The sequence below is a fragment of the Meleagris gallopavo genome, chromosome 3 (genome assembly GCF_905368555.1).
Source record: "Meleagris gallopavo chromosome 3, MGAL_WU_HG_1.1, whole genome shotgun sequence".
In the NCBI taxonomy this organism is placed as follows: Eukaryota; Metazoa; Chordata; class Aves; order Galliformes; family Phasianidae; genus Meleagris; species Meleagris gallopavo.
Window position 1 is genome coordinate 10,187,501 of NC_139406.1, and position 21,837 is coordinate 10,209,337.

The window sequence follows — 21,837 nt, forward strand, 5'->3', positions numbered from 1 at the left end:
CACCAAAACTCTGTGTTAACGTAGCAGTGGAGTTCACAGCATGGAGCACTTCTCCTTGCAGATGTTATGCATTGCTTAATGTCATAAAATGAATGGTAGTGGGACTTTTTAAAGAATGTGAGGGTATGTAATGTTGGCTGGTGTCTGTTGGCTAGTGTCTCTTCTATAGTATCACTCCTGAAAATAGAAATACACAAAATATATTGTCTAGAATTACAGGGCAGGAGCAAATAAACAGTTAATTGGCTGTTCTGTAATTAATTCTACATGTTTGAAGTGCTATACTTACGGGACTTGTCAAAGTGACATACACACTTCACAGTCATCTCCTGGTACCTTTTCAGGTGTGGGGGATTTTGGTAGTCTCTGTAACTCTGGAGAGTAATGACATTGTTATAATTTATTCCTGATCTGCTGTTTTTAAAACTGTTTTTCTTTTTTTTCCTTACCCTCTTTTTTGAAATAAATCTTTTTCATTGTCTCATAGTCCAGAGGAAAAAATAGTACAGCTGCTGTTTGGAAGCTCTATTATTCCTTGATAGAGTGGAATTCTTTTTAGTTGCTTCTTGTCTGATTGGAGTGGTTTATGCTTCTTGCTGTGTATTAATCTTAGGCACGGGGTGTGATGGTAACATAGCCCAGTGGGCTGCAGACTGAGTGAAGGTACAAATATGTATAGAGACATAGATGAGGCCTTTGACTATCTGGCATCTGATTTTCCCCACCTTTAACAGCATATGCTGTAATTCCATAAACCCGGTGAAATGGTGTTGCCATCATGCTGGGTAAGTAGCTCAAAACTCAGAGCTGCACATACAGGAATATGGATGAGATCCTTCAAAATGAGTCCAGGCAACAGTAAATTCTTGACCTGGCTCTGTCTCATGGTTTCAGCAGTCCCCAAAGCTGTGGATCTCTGGACTTCATCCAAGTCTCTGAAGTCAGCCGTAATCTTTTCCAGTGCTGCCACAAAAAGCATCTGTAGTTTGGTGACACAACAGGAGTGTTTCAGACTGCTGAAACCAGGCTTGGGAAGAGAGCTCGGGGGAACTTGTGTGTGCACGGGTTGTGAATATGTTCTCCAAGTACGCAGCCTGTGCTATGTGTGGATGTGGAGGTCATTGGGAAGCTTGATAATATGGACTTTGGAATCTCCAAAATGTCATTTGTGTTTTACCTTATTAAATATGGAGATCATGTCAAAGGTAAATGTCAAGGGTCTATAAAATTACCCTTCTTATCTCCTGTATGTTTATCAGTTGATAAATGGAAAGAAGCTAGTGCCAAAATAACTGTGAATGAATAATTTATAAATGACTAATGCATTGTGTGTGTTGTTTCAGGCAGAAAACAGTGGGACATCAATAATCAAAAGAAGTTGGATTAATTTAGCAGTATTTTGCAGTTAATATTTTTATCTAAATGCTGCAGTCTGGACCTTCGTCATCAGGAGATCCTTCTTTTTGTTACTAAGAACTGATCCACAGATCACTGAAATCAATAGGAGTCAGCTGTTGACTTCATCAGGCTGTGAATCAAATCTATAATATACATATCTAGCTCTTCTTTTTCTTCCTGCTTACATAGATTCTTGATTTTGAATTTCTTTAGTGTTATTCCATGGGATGGAAGTTGGTTCATCAATTTCCTCCATCCCCACGTGCTTGTGGGTTGAGTGTTCCTAGCACAGAATTTGGTGAACTTAATGGAACAAGGATGGGGAAAATGTGACTGATGAAAGAAATAAAAATCTGCTCTCATATTTTGGATACTTTTGTTTCTGATTTATACAAATGAAACTGATTTCTTGCAACCTAGGTTTCAATGTAAGGCAGGCTTTTTTTTTTTTTTTTTTTTTTCCCCAGCATGTATTTTTCACATTCCTACTCCCCAATAGATAACATTTGACAGATTTTCAGCGCTGGCCGCTGCGAATAAGGTTAAGCACTGAAGAAGTGAACTAGATTTTCTTCCTTTTCCCTTCCATGTGATTTAAATATGGCCCATTTTGCCATCACATGACAGAGCTGCCAGAGATTGCCTCAAGGTAGTTTGTGGCTTTAACTAAAGGTCATCTTATGGGGGGGAGAAGGGAGAATCCTGTAGAGTAGGGGGAGGGGACACATGTATTTTTAAAATACATGCATTAAAAACAAAAGCAATTAATCATTCATTCTGATGATACAAATGCAAAAGTGAAGCTGACTTTACATCTGAGTGAATCACTTAGGGGAAAGAAAGCCACCAATAACAATAAATGCTCTTCCTCCCTCCCCACAGCGTGGTACCTCACGAAGGAAAGGTGTGCGGAGTGGTTGCCTTGATTTCGGTCTACGGCTTTCGGTGCCTGACCTACATATCTAGCTAGCAGCTCACCGCTGCAGAAAATGCCCTCCTGCAAAACTTCTATCCCACTGGCTGCTAATAAGAGCAATTCTCACGTAGCACTGCATCCATCCCAACAATGTAATTGGTCTGGCTCTCCCAGCCGGGATCCGTTCCTCCTGCAGGCCCACGCTGCGCAGAGAAATCCCAGACCTCCTGAGGGCTGAGGGGCTCCGAAACCGTGCTATGTTATCAACAGCTACATGGTTAGCTAACTGCTGTGACTAAATGGAGATTGGGAAGCACTGCAGGCGAGGGATGAAAAGTGATGCCCTCCCATAGCACAAGGCTGATAATGCAGAATTGGCCAAAACAACGAAACTTCACAGACAGCACAGCAGAAGGCTTTGGCTCTCTTGTTTGGGCATTTTATTACCTGGAGCAAAATGTGCAGAGAAGGGAGATAATGAAGTACTTGACTAATTCAGTGTGATCCAGCTGGCTAAGCCAGAGGGCCTGCAGAGCAGGAAAAGCTACAGAACTCACTGCTAGCCATTTTCCCTTGGTACCTGTGAAGCCAAAACAAAGAAGTGCAGAGATAAAAAAAAAAACAAAAAACTGAGCAATATCAATATCGGGAAAGAGGAAGAGGGACAACAAAAAGGGAGGAGAAACCACTAAACTTCCCATTCCTCTCCCTTCTGCTCTTTATCTATAATAGGGGGAAAAAATGTTACTTTCATTGCCTCATGACAACTTCTGATTCCCTTGAGAAATTCACTGAATTCCCAAATGTTTAGCACCCTGTTAGCTGCAATGCTCAATGCCGACTTGATTTTTTTTTTTTTTAATTTAACTATTATCTACCTTTTGTGTTCAGGAAAAAGACAGGTTTTGTCAGATGCATTGTAGTGTCTTCACAACCCCGTGTTCACCCCATGGCCTAAAAGGCTAGATTCTTACCCACAGAGAGACTAGAAAATGTAAAGAGTGTACATTCCTCTCTCCAGCTTCTAGCCACTGGTGCATTTTCACCATTTTTTTCTCTGACAGCCTGGCTATTTAAGCACACGAGACGCATTGCTCCCTCTCTGCCCTTCCCTTCCTGCTCCCTGCCATCCTCCCACGGAGCGCTGTGCAGTTCCAGCTGCCCTAGCAAGCTGTTCCCAGAACCGGAGCGTGACGCTAGCAAAAAGCTGGCAGAGAGTCAAAGGTGGCTACTATGCTTATTTGAATATCCAAGGCCATACTTCGTACCTGATGTAACGTGGCAGCAATGCTGGGAGAGGAAATAGAGAAATACCTACCTTTGTGCAGGCAGAATTTAGCCCGTGCTGCTCGTCGTGGCTGCCAGGGAATGAATCACTGCTGACCAGCCTGCCTGCCAGCCGCTGCTCACACCATTTTTTTAACAGGCGGCAGCAGACACTGCGCATCACTGCGAGATGAGCATCACAAACGTGCTTTGCAGGGAAGGCGACCACAGCAGACTGCCAATGCTCTTCCAGTGCCAATTTTAGCGACGGTTTAATTGTAAAATCTGCTTCATGAAAACAGGATCAGAGCCAAAGCGTTTGTGATTTGGAGGCTTGTACTAACTTTCGATAGTTATCGTCAGGGGCAGCTGATGTGACATCACCCTACAACTCTATGTGACTCGTATTTTTAATGGCCCACGTGCCTCTACATGATGATTTTGCTGCTGGAATTTGCTTGGAGTTAGCTCAAGAGACAGAAACACCAACAACCAACTGTGAGGATGTGTTGGACATTTGCAGTTATTATAGAAATTGGAGTCAGTGACTGGAGCTTGCTCCCTCATACCTCTAAAATGGAAGTGCCTATTTGCTACCTTCTGCCTTGAAGCTAACAAAAAGGAGTAGTTGAGATAGCTGCTCTCTGACAATGTGGACATCAAGACTCAGGAAGCCTCTTGCAGGCTTATATATAGGTTCTCCAAAAACACATTTTACTCTCAGAAAACATTCTCAGTATTAGAAATATATGTTCCCTGCCCATTTCTTCTATATGGTGCTGTTGAGACCAGAAGTGCCTGGATAAAGCCTCACACTGGGTACTCCTGGGTGCTGGCAGTTAAGAGGAAAACAGGAAACACAGGCTTGGTGATCGTGCTCTATTGTGGTATGGTTGAGATTTTACTGTAGACAATTTATGTGCTGTAAGCTCCTTTTGGGAAGGGAGTTAAGACTTTTATTTAGATCTTATAGTGAAGATGTTTTGACATCTAAAGTTTAAGCTACCATTTATATGACATGAAGGTTACTCGATGGTGTCCGTTGCCTAATCAGAAGTTTCCACGTGATGCAGATTAGCAGCTGCTCATACATAAGTCATGAGTTCAAAGAGTCATTGCGATCCTGTATCAATACAACTATCAATAGTGGTAATAAAAATTATTCAGACAAAGCCTCTTAAGACACTACTGGATTTAGCTATGCGTGGAGAAAGGGAATGTGCCTCTCCCTGGAGAAATGACAACCTGGAGCTATGTTGTGCTTAGAGAAGGGGAAAAAATGGCAACAAGCTTATATTCCTGCTGAGGAAATGGGTATGACTTGATCTGAAAACGTATGTGTATATGTACATTAAAGCATCTTTCTGTAGGTGTTTTGCTGTATTGCTACAACTGTCAAGTGATAATTTTACAAAGAGATCATATTTCAGAGTTTGGTCCCAGTAGACCAATAATCATGATCTTTCCTGCTCTTTGAAAGCTTGCCTTCTTAGCCTTCATGTTATTCTAGACTAAATCTGCAAACCATTCCAGTATTAAAAACCAAAGCTGATAATGATAAGACTTTAATGAAGTGTTCAAATAGGAGCTAATTAGACAACCTCATACACTTTTTGGTCAGGACTGTGTCCATCTTGGTGGTCGCAGGTGCAAGGCAAGACGCATGCAACAGCATGAGAATTTAAAGTTGGAATAGATATAATCAATCAGTAAAGATTAGAGGGATGGATCTGAGAAAGGGAAAGCTTGTGTTGCCAGCTCCTCCTTGAACGCAGCTTCCTTTCCCATCCTTTGCAAACTGGAAGCACCGCAGGTCCCGGTGTGCACAGCTTGCTGGAAGGGCTCTTTCAGCAATGCAAAGTACTGAACAAGAGCTTTGCTACTGCAGAAGAACCCAACAGGGGGCTTCTGGCATAAAATTTATTGAGGGTTTGATGCCATGCTTGTTATAAGCAAACAAGCCTAGCTACTGTTATCCCTGCATGCTTTTCTAGGTGAGATTTTCCCTGGGTGTCTCGGAGCAAAGTGGTTTCAAACCCTCACCTGGAACCAGTGGTGGGAACTGCTGGAAAAAAGCAGCACTACCAGTGCCTGGGTCACCTGAGGACTTGTGAGGGCCAGAGAGACATCAATTGGATGAAAGCTGTGTGCCCTGCCTTGTGTCTCTAAATGTTACACTCATGTTTAGATAACTCACAGGTCAGTTGTTCTTCTATTTTGAGCATGCAGCAAACCATGCTGAGACAGCTTGTAAAGCATGTGACTGATTTCCCATTTTTTTTTCCACTCCTCTCTTCCAGCTGCTGCTGCTTTCCATGGGGGTGCTCACAGGGCAGGCTTCCCGTGGCAACTAGGAATGCCGAGAAAATAAGCAGAAAGTAATGGTTTCTGCCTGTGTTCTGGCTGTGTTTTGGGGTGCAAGGAAAACACTTCCCATTCCCCGCTCTGGCAGAGAGCTCCAACCGTAGCTGCAGCTCTGCAGCAGGAGAGTGGAGGAGGGGAGAAGGGGAAGGAGCATCAGAACCAATTCCTAGGAGTGCATGAACTGCTTCAGACCTTTTCTACCTTCTTCGTAACCTCTGTCTTCCAGCCATGGCTGCCTGCTTGCATTAATTACTCCTTGCTCCCTAGATGCACTCACTTCAAGTTACCTTTAGGGTTCAGAGTGCAGAAACCAACTGACCAGGGTTGAAAGCAATTAACAAACAGGTTATTTTAAATTAATGACTTCTTTTAACCAGCTGTCCAAAGCTGTTTTTTCTTTTTCTTGCCTTGTTAATTTTGCACTCAGTGAAAAGAGGAATTGGAATTCCTTTTGCTATTGTGATGCCTTTTGCCCTTTCTTAAATCTTTTGTTAGTTCAATACTAAGTACTTCTAGCTTTAGATTTAAAAGGAGTGTAGAAATACACAGACTACCTGAACGAACCCTAATGGTATAGGATATTGAGAAAGAGTGGTCCTTTTCTCCTATTAGCTGTCTCTCACTAGATCAAGACGGGTTTCTTTGCGAATGGCATATTGAGATGCCAGTGCCTTCTTGCTGTGTTGTCTTGCTGTCATTCCTCCCATCTTCTCTCTTATACTTTGTGGTATGAACCCTCACTGATTTCCTTACAGCTTTGCTGGGAGCTGGATTTGCATCAATCTACCCTCAGAATGCAAGGAAGCATATAACGCTGGCACTTAATACTGTAAGAAGCCTTCTCTTTTCTGTGGGTTTAAGCTTAGGCCTATCCCACCTGGCATGAGAAGGAACTCATGCCAGTCAAAATACAATTGTTTTAGGTGTCCAACTTAACTCCTTAATAAGCATTCTCATGTAGCTTCAAGCCATTAAACCCCACTGTGTCAGGTTGTTTCTCTGGTAGGACCGTATGAGATCATCCTGTTGACTCATTGATCTCAGCCTTGGGAAATGTTTTCCAACAGTTTAGCCCAGGTCTACCTCTGAATTCTTATTCCACAAGCTCTACCCCTTTTTGCCATGCTAAACCAGTTTTCTCCTACTTCAATGCATCTCCTTAGAGGCACCTACACTGTTATGCATTGTTATGCTGTAGTGCTAGCCAGACAGAACTTCTAGGGTATAGCTGGGCATGTGACAGCAGTTCGGGAAATAATTGCCCCATCGATGTTAATCCCAGATCAAGGTCCATAAGCAGGTGCATAAGCAGGCAGGTTTGCCTAGCCTACCTTCAATAATCAATTATTTTGTCTCACCTTCTTAAATTGTTCTGTGTGCTTTACAAGAGAATTTCTGTTTCTTGCCTTTTGTCAGCTTTTCATCTTCGCTGGTTAGATCTGCTAACTCTCCCAGTTATTCTGTGGCTGTTTTGTATAAACTCCCTCTGAATTTCTGCTGTTTTTTGTTTACACAAAGCACAGAATTGAGCTTTTTTTTTTTTTTTCCATAGTAGAATGCACCCGATCAGTACAGATAAAAACCATTACTTTCCTGTTACTTGCTGTCTCTGCATATGCAGCCTAAAATTGTAGTGACCTTTTTTGCTGTCAGACTGCATTGTGGGCTCCTGTCTAATTTACTATCTGCTACTGACCCTCAGTCTCCTGCCCACTGCTGCTTTCTGGGTTTGTTCTGGAGTGTGTTTTTTATTTTGTTGTAAACTATGGTTTCTTCTGAGTTGAATTTCATTTTGCAATTTTTTTGCCGATAGGTTTTGTTTCTCCAGATATCAGCTGTCTGTTGTTACTGGATTTCTGATTCCCTTGGGTTTCCTATTCTCCATAAATTTAATTCAAAGAAATTAGATTTTTAATATGATTCTTTGAGAACGAAACGAGAAGTTTCAATTCCCTGCTTAAGTTATTTTGTTGACTTTTTGCTTGCATCTACTACATATAAACATCATTAGAATAGTTAACAAGTGCTGATAAACGGAAGATGAGTGACATGTTACCACTGAAGAGGCAAATTTGAGAGTCACTGGCTGTGTGATGATAACTGAATTCCCTTGAGTGGATGAGATCACCTATAGCACTGTGAACGTGGAGGAGATGAACAGAGCAGAGTGCTGGAGAATTGCTGAGGGACCAAAATCCAGCGGTCTGGCAAGGAGATACAAAGAGGTGCTGGCAGACAGACTGGGATGGACGTAGAAATGTTGGGAAAGTATGAAATGATGGAGAGGATTTTTAGATAAATGGAAAAGTGCTTTTATCTGCCGTGTTGTTAATTCAGCGTTGGTCAATACAGTGCCTGCCTTAAGGTGAAGACAAGGCAGTGTGTGCATTTTCTATGGAGCAAACATCTTGTTGATGTGCTGCTACTGATTTAGCTGGCTTTAAACCAATTAGGCCTCATCTTGTTTTCTGTAGCACAGTCTCTTTTCTCCTGTGAAGACTGAAGGTATGATGCATCCTGGTTATCTTCCAAAAAGTCCAGGAGGAAAGGGAATTGATTTACACCACCTTTTTGCTCAGAAGATTTATTATTTTGCTAGCACTAGAAAGTACTCTGAACATACAGACTTATTTGAACCCTGCACACAAACTCCACAGGGAAATTTCAGATGTTCAGGTCTTCCTGAATTTATATTCAGGAATTCTTGCAGTACTAGTAATATGAAATGTGTATTTAAACATGGGTGTTGAGATAAAAGAAACTGACTTGAGAGTTTTAATTCAGTGGTTTAACAAACTCCAAACGTTCTCTCGGATTTCCTGGCAGTGCTCAGATTAAACATTGTTGGTTGAGCTAGAAAAAATTAACCTCGTGCTGTTGATCTTGGAGAAGCTATGGTCACTGTGTGCCAGCTCAGGAGCTGGTCTGAAGAGTGCAAATTACCCTAGCTTTATTCTTGGCATGTCGACTTTGCTCTTCATCTGCCTGCTATTAAGGTCAGTGGTACAACATGGCAGGGTCTGTGGCCAGCACAGTAACTTCAGCGGTAACGCTGTACAATGAATGTTTCTATGAGACATACTTGTGCTATCAATAAGGATTTGCTTCTCTGTTTTTTTTTTTTTTTTTTTTTTCCCCAGAGATTTCACCTTTGTGCAGATTTAATAGCAAAGCAGTAAACAATGAGAAAAAAAATGTCATTATTAAAAACATAGTAAATAGGTTAGGAAAAAGGTGTTGTCAGAAATTCAGGCCTTTAGTGTTCCCCAGAAATTCCTAATGATGTGAAGAAAGGACTGTGATCTTAGATACATAAAACTGATTTTTGATAGGTTCAGATATCTTCTCATCAGTGCTTTCTGAATTGTCAGAGCCTGATATTGCACTTGACAAAATATGAAGGGCCCTGTACAGCTGCATACAGTGAACATGCCATATATACCCCAAGGGTCTTGTGGCCAACAGCTGGAGGATGGATGCAGTAAGCTACTGTTCCAGTTTTCATTTCTTATCTTTACTACAGAAGATATGGGACTATCTTCATCCTGGGTGTAACTCAGTAAACATTTTCCACACCTGAAGAGTCTTGAAAGATGTCTGTCCTGTCTCCTGGAGATGTGACTACTGAATAGTTTAATAAAGATGTTTACCCTTGCTTGTCAGGGTGCCTGGTGAGAGATGTGATGTGCAATCAGGCAGAACCAGGTAATGCTCTGAAACTCTGTCAGCTGAGGGGCTGATCCAGTGCCTGATCCAGTGCCTAGTTAGCAGCTTCCAATTTTCCTCAGCTGATATTCCCCATTCACTCAGAGGCCAGCTGCTTCTGCACAAGCTTTTAAAGAAAAGCAGGAAGTTAATTTTTTTTCCCCTGAAACTGAAATTAGAATGCTTTCTTGTATGATACTCATGTGAGGCTGCAATTTGGGGTGTCCTAGCCACGTTAATAATGGGACCTGCATCTCATGGTTTTATATGGCACGATTCATAGATCATGGCCTAATTTTGATCTTATTTACTCCTGATGTTAGGTTGCTTACACTCTGTAGAACTTGCTGATTTACTCTGGAACAAATAGCAGAATTGATGCCAGCTGCTTATGTGATGCACTGGGATGTGCCATAGGACGCAAAATCACAAGGCCCGAATGAGAGATTATTGAAAATATACTTTGCACATACCTTACTATGGAAGTTGTCCTTCACAGCCTCTGATTGGGAAGGTGGAAGATCCATTTCTATGCAAATTGTGCAACTTATGCCAAATTATTACAGATAGATTCATACAGACAGAGAAGAGACTGAAAGGAAACTGTATGTCAGAAATGAATTAGAAGCCAAGAAGGAAAAAGAAATGTAAAACACTTGGGCTGCCTGTATCATTTAAATATTTTAAATAGGAAATCATATTTCACTTGCTCAAGGCCTTGGTGTAGGGAACATACTTAAACTGATTCTTAAATTTAACGTGAGCACTGAGGCACTTGAAGAACAGCTTTTCCTCTGAGCAAATGTAGAGTCTTGCACCTGGGGATGAATAACTGCATGCATCAGTACAATTGTAGGGGATGACCTGCTGGAGAGGAGCTCTTAGGAGAAGGACCTGGGGGTCCTAGTGGAAAACGGCATGGCCATGAGCCAGCAGTGTGGGCTTGTGACCAACAAGGCCAATGGTCTCCTGGGGTGCATTAAAAAGAGAGTGATCAGTATGTCAAGGAAGGGGACCCTCCCCCTCCACTCTGCCCTGGTGAGGCCACATTTAGACTACTGTGTCCAATTCTGGTCTCCGCAGCTCAAAAAGATGGGGATGTCCTAAAAGAAATCCAGCAAAGAGTGACAAAGGTGATAAAGGGCCTGGAGCATCTCCTGTGTGAGAAAAGGCTGAGGAACCTAAGTCTGTTCAGCCTGGGGAAAAGAAAACTGAGGGGAGATCTCATACACGTTCATAATATCTAAAGGGAGGCGGGAGGCAAATGGATGAGGCCAGGCTCTTCTCAGTGTTGCGTAGAAATAGCACAAGGAGCAATGGCCTAAAACTTGTACAGAGGAAGCTCCTTGCAAGCATATGGAAGAACTTCTTTACGGTAAGGGTGAAGGAGCACTGGAATAGGTTGCCCGGAGGAATTGTGGAGTCTTCTTCTATGGAGATATTCAAGACCTGTTTGGATACCTACCTGTGCAATCTATTGGAGGGTACCTGCTTTAGCAGGGGAGTTGGACTCGATGATCTCTTAAGGTCCTTTCTAACTCCTGCGATTCTGTGATTCTGTGATTCCTCTGGTGCTTTCTTTGGACTGGATTTAAGGGAAATGTTGCCAACAGTATGTGTTTTTATCATTTACAAATAGCATTTAGTAGGGAATAATCCACACTGTTTTCATCTTTTGTATTACTTCAATACTTGCAGAGTGCACTGGCTAGAAGCTTTATTTGGTGGAGTGATTATATGGTACGTACTACTGACAAGAGCAGAGACGAGTAGCATATCTGCTTGAGTGAAGGGTGAGATTTCCTTGTGCTTGCCTCTGTGTGTGTGAGAATTTGACTAAATTTTGTTGTATTGAATAATTCAAAAAAATTGAATTCCAAGCTGACATACCTCAATATTTTCATGAGACGGAGCACATTCTCGTCCTTACAAAGAAGGAACTAGACAAAACGATTCTACATAGTTGAAGCCACTCAAACTTTTTAAGCTTTTTTTTTTCTTTTTTTTTTTTTTTTCCTGTGAAAGCATAAAACAAAATGCAAACTGCTAAAAATCTATAGGGAAGAAGACTACCAAGGGAAAATCAACTCCTCTGCAGTAAATTTTACAAGGATCCTTTTCCTAATGCAAATCATATGTGTGTACAGAAAACACTGAAAGTATTTCATCTCACGTGTTCTAATTCTTATTTACGACCTCTGTTACAGACATTCAGACCCTTTTTCCTAATGCAATATATGTCTCCAGTCAGACCAATGACACCCACCATACTTGTGACAAACTGCAATCAATAGAATTCAAGAATTTGTTCTGATTGTTAGCAGCAACATCTGTGGTGTAAATACTGTCAATATGGACAGCATATATCCTTGCTGTATGAAACAAAGTGTTCTGGGAGTTTTGGATGTAAGAAGGTATTTCCAAGGCCCTTCCTGTGTGATTCCAGCAGTACCTCCAAGTCAGTCCCGCTGTATGAGAGGTGCGGGCGCTAGCCCAGATGTACACAACAACTGACCTCCTGGCCAGGACATGCCAGATTACTGGCTTGATGGAAAGAGTGCAGTACGGCTAAATTTAGACTCAATGGGAACATTAATCTGAGTCTTCCCCTCCTACCATGTTGTTGCATTACACGAAGCGTGTAGGAATGCAATGATGCCTGAGATGTCAGCTCCTCTTTCAGATTTGGTGAAACTAGGTTCAAGTATAGGTTGGGGGATAAGAAAATATTTAGCAGACCAGCAAAGCTGATCCATTTTTTTCTAGGAAAGTGGGCTGGTTGTTATTTTTTTTCCCCTCAAAGCCATGCTGTGCTAAGAAGGTCATGATGATAAGAATGGTACAAAGTTATCACTCCTGCTCATTCACTGTAAATGATTCTCTTGACTTAAGTCAGACTTTAATGCGCTTGAACGACTGCACCTCCCACGCTGTGAACGACTGCACCTCCCACGCTGTGCTGCTCTGAGTGGAAGTGGGTGTGCAGGAGATACTCTGCTTTCCCAGTTTCATTTTCTCTTCTAAGCCAAAGCCTTTGTTAAATCTAGGAACTGTCGTGGACTGATTTTATGAAGGATCATAAGAAGTTAGGGTTTGCAGAGGCCAATTAGTTCTGCACCATCTCTCTGCCAGTGCAGAGCTGTAGTATGCAAAGTAATTCCTAGTGCTTTGTCTAGCTAATTTTTAACGTGGGCCTGGAGTGTTTTCACAGTTGAACAAAAGTCTTTTTTTCCTGATGTTCAGCCTAAAATGTTCTTACTCGCTTTCATCCCATGACCTCTTGTTATACTGCCATGTACAACACTCAGCAATTTGATTTGCTTTTTGGTGTTCACAGCATGTAGGTGCATGTGGAAGGTCATTGTATTTTGGCTGTATGGAGTTTCTTTTTAAAAAAGGGAGGTCAGAAATATGTGCCGTTGAACCCCTACCATGTGATATACAATCAATTACACTGCTTGGAGGAGTACTGGTGACAGACTTTGAAGGTTTAACAAGTCACTTTGTTGAAATGAGCTGGTTTTTTCATGTATTATTCCATGTTCTCCTCACCCCTGTGTTCACAGTATGAGCCAGCTTTTTTTTAGCCTCTCCTTATTTCAATTCTTTCTCTCTTCACCACCCAGCTCCGTAATAAATTGTAACAAGGCAAAGATGTACACACAGTAAATCGCTTCTTTTGGCAGAGGAGGAAAGTTTGTGTTTTCTTTTATAATCCTCTTTACGTATTCCAAATTAATTTGTTTCCACAGCTTTTCTCCTTTGTATATTTTCAAAAGGAATCTACTGTCTGTTACCTTGGAAAACTGCTGTCCCATACACATTGTGCAAAAGATATCTGCTCAGCTCTACATAATCTCCTTGATTTTACCAGTGTCTCCTCTGCTTTGTGTTAGAGGATGTAGTCAGATCAATTTTGGACCAAAAACCAGCCCCCAAGTTCTTGTGAAGCCCAGGAGTTTTCTACTAAGTTAAATTTTAAATAAATAAATCTGAAACCACAACTAATGTATTTCAAATAGATATTTTTAACAAATGCAGGCATAAATTCCTACTTTCACATCAGCTATTGCACTGTCAAATATCTATTTGAAAATGATGATGAACAAGCAAAACTGATTAGTCTGCTTTCTTGTTTAAACAGGAGATGCATATAGAAGCAAAACAAATGATGCTCATAAAACTGTGTTCTATTCCATTGCACTGACCAAATATTACTTGTTTTATACATTCTTATCATCTTATTGACACTGATCCTCCTCTGGGAGACAACTCAAAAGCCTGATTCATAAATACAGTTCCAAGTAAAAAAAACAATGATGTCAGTTCTGGTCTTAATTAATGTTGGAAAAGAGCACTGAGCTCATCTAGTCCAACCATCAACCCATCCCCACCATGCCCACTAACCATGTCCCTCAGTGCCACATCTACACAGTTCCTGAACACCTCCAGGGACAATGACTCCACCACCTCCCTGGCACCAGCCTGTGCCATTGCCTCACCACTCTTATGAGAATACATTTTTCCTAATGTCCAATCTGAACCTCCCCTGGTGCAATTGAAGGCCATTCCCTCTAAATATCTGAATGCCTGATGTCACTGAGTTATCGCTCCTTGCAAAGGGATGTGAGTTTTAATGAGAGTTTTTGTTATTTGTCCTTTAAGGATAGAGCAGAGAAGCCTCAAATTCTCAGTAGATAAAGGATTGTCCTAAAGAGGGCCAGAAGTGGCACTTTTGGTCTTCCGGTGCAATTTTAGCAAATTTGAAGGTGATATGGGCTTTCCAAAGGAAGCAGGCACCTAGGAAAAGCATGTGAGCTTTATTTGGAGAACTTGATTGATGTGAGTTTGGAGAATGCTGAATCCTGACCCAGAGTTTGCATCCATCACCTCTTACTGTGGCCAGCCATGTACCCTCAGCAGATGGAACAGCTACACATTTCACCAGGTCCTCAGAGCAGTTTTCCCCTGCTGATTAGCATCATTTCTGCCTTGTCCAGGTTGAGCAGCAGCCAGCTGGCCTTCTTCCAGAAACCAGTTTCTGCCAGGCATTGTTTGAGGTTGGCAGCAGCCGTGTCTGGGTCAGGAAGGAAGGAAGGAGCACTCCAGGTGTCATTGGTGCACTGATGGCAGCACTTGCTGCTTCAGAGATGCCCTGCAGCAGCTGTTGAACCAAAGAGGTGGATGGAAGTGAACCCAATAGGAAAATGCAGGGATGTGCAGTTGCCCAGTGAAAGATTTGAAAGAGCATATCAGCTCGCACGGGTGGGTGAGGGGGAGAGTGTCTGGAATTTCTCCCTATGGATTTTTGTGTTCATTAGTGTATAAATCTCATAGTGAGCAGGTTGTTTTGGGCAATCTTTCTACTCAGCCAGTGTAAATCCCTGTGGCTAACTGCTACGTGAGTGCCTGGGTAGTGAGCAATGCTGGCGTTGTTCAGGCTGCAGGAGGGAAAGGATGGTGCCCTTCTTTTTGAAACACTCCTGCTTTCAAGCATTTCATAAGTGTATGTCAGACATGATTTCAGGCCATGATGAATATCTCGTAATTGAAGAGATTTAGGTGTGCAAATGCACCTGGACTTGATGGTCATTATGGGTCCCTTCCAACTCAGTATATTCTATGACATCCCGGGAGATCTCCAGAGTAAAGAAATGGGAGCAGAAGTAGTTTGAGCCCAGGGATAACATCTCTCCCCAAGGCTTCATTTAAGACAAATATTTTGAACAAAAAGCTGAGTCCTATGAGTGGATTAGCATTGTGTAAAATCTGAAATTCAGTGAGAGCTTCTACCTTAATGTGATGTCTTTAGAACACAAACTCATTATGATAATGATGTGGTTGGTAAGGAGAAATTCAGAAGGTTTAGCCCCGAAGAACAGGCTCTTAAGAAATAGCATTGTGAGTGTTTTTAATTAATGCATTAAGCTGAGTGCCCATAATATGTAATTTGCACATACTTATAGTTCTTACACACCAACAAAATTGGTGCTAAGGATCCCATGTTCTTACTTTACCTACGGCAGAAGCCCACTCATATCAGACAGCAAGCTGTACTTTTTAGCAGAATAAAATGCCTAAGAAACAAGCCTGCCTGGAAAAAGCACGGAATGCAATGCCAAAGAATTTTCAAATAACTGAAAATTTTAGGTACCTTGTTTTTAAGTATGTGTTCAGTTGTGTGCAGAGCTTAAATGCTGTGATTTTAGTGAGCTGTGAGCTACTAAAACACCATCCATGATGACTTGCAGACAGCAGGTTGCTGAAGTTACACTTCAGAAGAAAGATATCTTTAAACATGTATGTTTCCATATCTGAGTTACGGGGAAGTGCTCTGATTTCACAGATCTAGGCTATCTGCAGATATTCTGACATAGGTAGTCTTCCTGGAGGTTTTTGTCTTTCCATCATTCGATGGAGCATCTTCTGTTTGAGAACAGAAGTCAAGCAGAAAATCATATTGATTCAGTCACTATCTTTTAAAGTGTCGTGGGGAATATTGTAAACTGCTGGATGTTGTTTTAAATTATCCAAATTTGGTAATAGGTAAGGTATAAGTTCAGGTTTTCAAAATAATTTGCGTAAAGCTTGGTTAGGGTTTGCCAAACTGTCAAATGAATGGAAGACTTTCTCTGAAGATTTTCCTTAAATCCCAGAAGATTAGTTCCATACCTCATCCTGCCCAGGCAACCTCTGAGTTACGTATAAGAAAACTCACATTCTTGTTGAAAACTAGGCTGTGTTTCATTTTAAAAATAGAAACTTAAGCTTCTAGCTGCTGGAATGACACTTCAGATTTGTTCTTGAAGACATGAAGATTCTGCAATACGTATTTGTTTAGAGAAAGTACACATTTACGCTTATATTCATTCACATTTCAAATAACATAAGATGTTAACATAAGGTTTGAAGTACTGTTGTACACTCTGCACGGTGCACCAACACACCAACGGTATCATTTAAGGAATCAGTCCAAATAGAGCACTAATAGCTGTCAAATCATCAAAAATAAAATTAACAAATCTTTCCTTTTCCATTCTTCTCACTCGCCCCTCACTTGATGTGCTTTAGAAGATTCGTCAATTGCTCGTGTTGTTTAATAGTGAATATTTCTGATGGTCCATGTTATTGGCCAAATCCAGTGACACTGTGTTTATTCATCTTTCACTGAGTATTTAGGAACCAAGTCCTGAGCATCACTCCACATCAAGATCTCTTGAGATTTATTTTAATATAATAGGAAATAGCTCATTATTATTTAAAGCAGCAGCCTGAACAGCACGCTTGGGCAAAAGCGGAGTCTTTACTGGCTAATAGAACATTCGAGGTGAAGTTACGATTTTCTCTGCATTCATATTGCTGGAACTCACAGTGGTTTAATTCTTCCGTTACTCTGAGTTAATTACCAGTGTCTTGGTGGAAGTATTCAGCCAGGCTGTGCGGCTGCATGGGGACTGATCAGATGAATTGCACAGCACTTCTCTTGTCTGACAGAAATTAACTGCTACTAAGCGGTGGGATGGCTAATGGGGTGGGTAGGGTTTGGGGGGTCTCAGCGAGGAGGGATGGACACTAACGGGAGTCTTATGCTCTTTGTGAGTAGTTGTAGACGTTACTTATTGGCAGGATGTGGGGGCATTTGGAGCTTAGTTTGCCACTTAGCTGCAGAAATTATCAGTTTCCTTAGATTTTTTTTTCCGTTATCAGCTGAAAATTCGAGAGCCTTTGTTTCTTGCAAATGATGTATCAAATTAGAAGAGTAAGTGTATTTTCTTTTTAATTTTATTTTTATCGCCACTTAAATTAGTAGGAAAAAAGTTACCGCTTAAAAGTAAAAGTCTTAAAAGTCTTTTTTTTCTTTTTTTTTTTTTTCCCCAAGGCAGGAACATCTAGTGGCAAATTTACAGAGAGCTAATGTGACCAACCTGCTTGTTCATCTTGTAAAATCTCAGCTTGAGAGAATTCTGTCTTTCTGGGCCCCATGGGCTCTTGCCTAGAAAACATCATTTCTATCAAAATGAGGTTCCTGTGAGACTTCTTAAGTAGATGCAGGCTCAAAAATAGGACTTGTGTCAGGTTTAATAATGGGGCCTCCTTTTAGCTGTAGAAGGATCAAAACACCTCCATCATAGATATCTATCTAGGGAAAATGATCAGATCTATGTATGAAATATACTACGTTTAGAAATATTGACTCATATCATAAATCCAAGGTGAAACAGACTTGCTGATGAACACTTCACTGCTAATAATGACAGTCAAAAATGTGCTCTAGTAGTTTCAGTGTAATTTAGCCAGAGACTCATCAACCATCTACATAAAGCTAGCTTGGAAAAGGCATTTGCCTCGTTGAGAGATGGATTTGATGGGAGAGCTGCAAGAAGCTGTGTTCACTTACTGGGTGTCGGATGGAAAGGGGCCAGTGGTGCAGTATGGACAAGTCCTCACTACTGTCATGACCTATCCGCTGGGGAAGGGCACCAGTACCCCAGCCCCATCTCATGTGCCCTGCAGTGAGTGAAGGAACGCCTGACTCCATCCTTCTGCTGGAGGGGGCAGGCCCAATTCCCAATGGGCAATATGGCTTTTGTTTCACCTTGATTTTGAAGATGACACCCAGATACGGATGCTCAGATTCATTAGGAGGAAACAAGCAGTTGTGTCACAGTTACCAAAACCAGCAGTGTTAATGCTCAGCATGTAATAACCATATTATCTTCTGGCATCTGATGCATTATTAGATTTCATATTATGTTGGTGGGAGTACTAACGTCTAGTACATGAAATGAAACTGTTGTATTATGTAATGGAAAGGTGCATCACTGTCTGGGGTTGTTAACCCTTCAGGGATAAATCTGCTCTTTCCCTGCAGAAGACTTCTGACTCTGCTGTAGCTTAGATGCACACAAAAGTATGAGTTTCTACCATTTAGCAGGGTGAAACGTTTTGCTGTATAAATCTGAGTACCTTCCCAAGAGAACCCCACCTGCTTGTTTAAAGCCATGTTGCAGATCCTTGTTCAAATATGTGCTACTGAAACACACAATATTACTTTCCTACTTTCAGCTGACTCCTAAACTGGTCTTGTTTCTTAACTCAAGTAGCCAATATTGTTAAGAACTAGATGTTCTTTCTGGCTTGAGCGTGTGGAGAGGAGAATCCTCTAGCAGTGGAGATATGGTATGTACACAAGAAACCTCACCAGCGTTGAGATAAGAGAAGATTGTTTACTTTTCATAGAAGCAGATCCCACATTTCATCCTTTTGTGGATAGAAATGCGAGTCTGGAAGGCTACTTGCTCGTGAGTCATAATGTGAGGGTTTTTTTTTGGGAAGGAGAGGGGAAAAAGTAAAATTCAGTGAATCTGAAATGGCTCTGTTCACGCTGATAACTAGGCTGCATAACATAATTGCAGGTGCACTGTTAAGATGAGATTTCTGTTCTTTTCTGTGGCATTCCCAGTGTAAACTCATAGAAATAAAGGAGAGTAAACACGTCATATGATTTCCAAATCTTGTTTAGCATCTCAGGCTTTGATCCCTCCCTTTTACTTTCTTGAGGAGAGACTACCTATCCTTTCTTCTGAGTTGTTCATTTTTTAACAACTTTTCTGCTTCATATCTTTATTCAATCTATATTATGAACTCACAATCCAAGCCTACCTACCTTAAAGACTGAGCTTCTACAGAAATCATTGGTTTTGTGTCCCTTAAAGATTCCCATTCCTGGCCACACAGATGCTCTGAACTTGGTGTGAACTGCTTGGTTGAGTGAGAGACATCCCCACCATGTCATGGTGACCCATAAGTCTGTGTTCGATGTACTACTCATTTGTAACTGTTATGCAAAAAACATCCTGTTACTCAGGATAGTCAAATGGAAAGGAAAAAAATGTGTCTAGAAGGATGCTGTTGTCATTGTGAATTCCTGGCACTATTTATGATTGGTTGCATAGCCATAAGCCTCATGTCATTCGAGTTAGATACCGCAATGCCTGCCCCCTAATCATTGCTGTAGTTTCATGCCCAGAACTTGCAGCTTGCGTAACCTGTGTCCATTAAGAGTACAGGTATTTGAGAAGAAGGGAGGTGATCCTGCCCCTCTACTTTGCATGATAAGACGTGACTGAAGTACTGTGTCCAGATGTGGAGTCTTCAGTACAAGAGAGATGTGGATCTGCTGGAGTGCATCCAGAGGAGGGTCAGAAAAATGATGCAAAGGATGGAACACCTGTTGCGCACAGGCTGAGAGAACTGGGGCTTTTCAGTTTGGAGAAGAGAAGGCTCTGAGGAGACCTGAGAGCGGCCTTTCAGTGTCTAAAGGGGGTCTTTAAGAAAGAGCGGACAGACTCTTTACCAGGGTCTGTTGTGACAGGACAAGGGTAAATGGTTTTAAACTAAAAGAGGGGAAATTTAGATTGGGTATAAGATAAAAACTTTTTATGATAAGGGTGGTGAGGCACTGAAACAGATTGCCCAGAATGCTGGTGGGAGGCCTGTCCCTGGAGACATTCAAGGTCAGGCGGGACAGGGCTCTGAGCACCATGATGTAGGTGTAGCTGTCCCTGTTCACTGCAGGGGAGTTGGTCTAGGTGACCTTTAAGGGTTGCTTCCACCTCAAATGATTTGATGATTCTATGAAGTAAGTCCTTTCATAACTTGCTGAAAATTAGAGGCAAGGGGATTGCTGGGGCAGAGAAAGCAGCATATGTAAAGGCTGCTTTAGGGAAAGGAAGGAACCTGATGATAGTGAGGAGCTCACATTATGTACCAGTAGATTGGACTGATTTGGCATCTTTAACTTGCAAAATTGTGTATGAAAATGTTGCAAACCTCACAGAGAGGGAAAAAATGAAGAGCTGTGTTGGTGATAAGATTCAGTGGGAATTCTTTAGCCCACATAACAGATCATCAGATGAGCATCATGTGCCCTATTTGTACATCAGACAATACGAGGTAGTTGCCTGGAATGAGCTGCAGCAGTATCTTGCTAATGTATAACATCAGGGCTGGAAAGCCTATCCTGAGTGCATGTTGCTGAGAAAGATCTCAATCTTGGGCAGTGTACTCTTTACCACCTATAAATTGCATAGCTTGTTATTGAGGGGAAAAAGCAGAGGTGTAGAGAAGAGAGGAAAGCCTGTTGCCTTTGCTTCTATTAAGTAGTGTTGCACATTTAATGGATGGGTAACAGGAAAGACTGTAAGGGGACGCCATTGTTAATGTGAGCTCCTGCAGCTTTTATTATACTTGCACCCGCTATAGTTAGGGTTGAGCAGCTGTTTCCATTATGAACTCCTATTTCAGGGGTTTATAACTTGGTTGTAAAAATTTGCTCCAGGCTAAACTGTAACTCACCGGGTCTTCGCCTGGGAGAATTTTTTTTTTAAACAAAACTTCAAAAGAAGAACTCCATCTAGTCACTGTTCTGCAAGCTTGCACAGAAGCCAAATTTTACTAGAAAGCCTTGAGAACTAGGAACTGATTAAATTTCCCTCTGTCATAGTTTTAAATTGGCCATGTGAACTACTTTGCAAAATGTGGCTGAAGAATGTAGGCGACCAAGAGAGGAATGCCACCGTGACTCAGCTGATGTCCATTCAGTCTGGTAGCTGCTCAGTTACGGGAGTTTTCTTTTGAAAAGACAGCAATGCTTTATGACTGTAGGATGGAAGAAAGCTGGATTTGTCTTTCCTCGTAGGATCTATGAAGGTTTAGTTCCTGTATGTATTAAACTGCATCTATATAATACAAGCACTGCATTCACATTTTGTAGCATAATTTTTCTGCAGAGATGTTTTATAACATGTGCTTAGACATACACATGATTAAGACTCCTGGACATATGACTTCTTTCAGAAAGATCTTGGAATCCCATCACCAGTCTGCCTAAATTGTGTTCAGTGGCCATAACTGCCTTTGAATAATGTGTTACATAGCCTTTTTTTTATAAAGTGTAGTCACACTTTATAAGGACAAATTTTCATATCTAAAAAGTATTTTGTCTCGGCCCTTTGAGTTTGTTTCTGTGGCAGCAAGCATAAACTGGAAACTGGCAAATCTCTCAAAAAAAGAAAAATAATAATAAATAAATAAAATCAGCAGAAGTTGCAGAAAACTTACGGAAAAACTTGAATCTTTTGTTTGGCTTGCTAAATTATTCTTGCAAAACAATAAGAAAATGTGAA

The 21,837-nt window shown here is 41.4% G+C and overlaps 1 long non-coding RNA gene across 2 annotated transcripts in view; it reads right to left on the minus strand.

Annotated features, from left to right (window-relative positions):
* Positions 1 to 3,748, minus strand: part of LOC116216497 (uncharacterized) — a 5,808-nt gene extending 2,060 nt beyond the window's left edge. For both annotated transcript variants that reach the window (XR_004159363.2, XR_014882171.1), the window contains exons 1-3: positions 3,633 to 3,748; positions 2,762 to 2,894; positions 290 to 374 (exon numbers count right to left, since the gene is read on the minus strand). This is a non-coding gene — a long non-coding RNA (uncharacterized LOC116216497). The remainder of the gene's footprint in view (positions 1 to 289; positions 375 to 2,761; positions 2,895 to 3,632) is intronic.
* Positions 3,749 to 21,837: the final 18,089 nt, after the last annotated feature.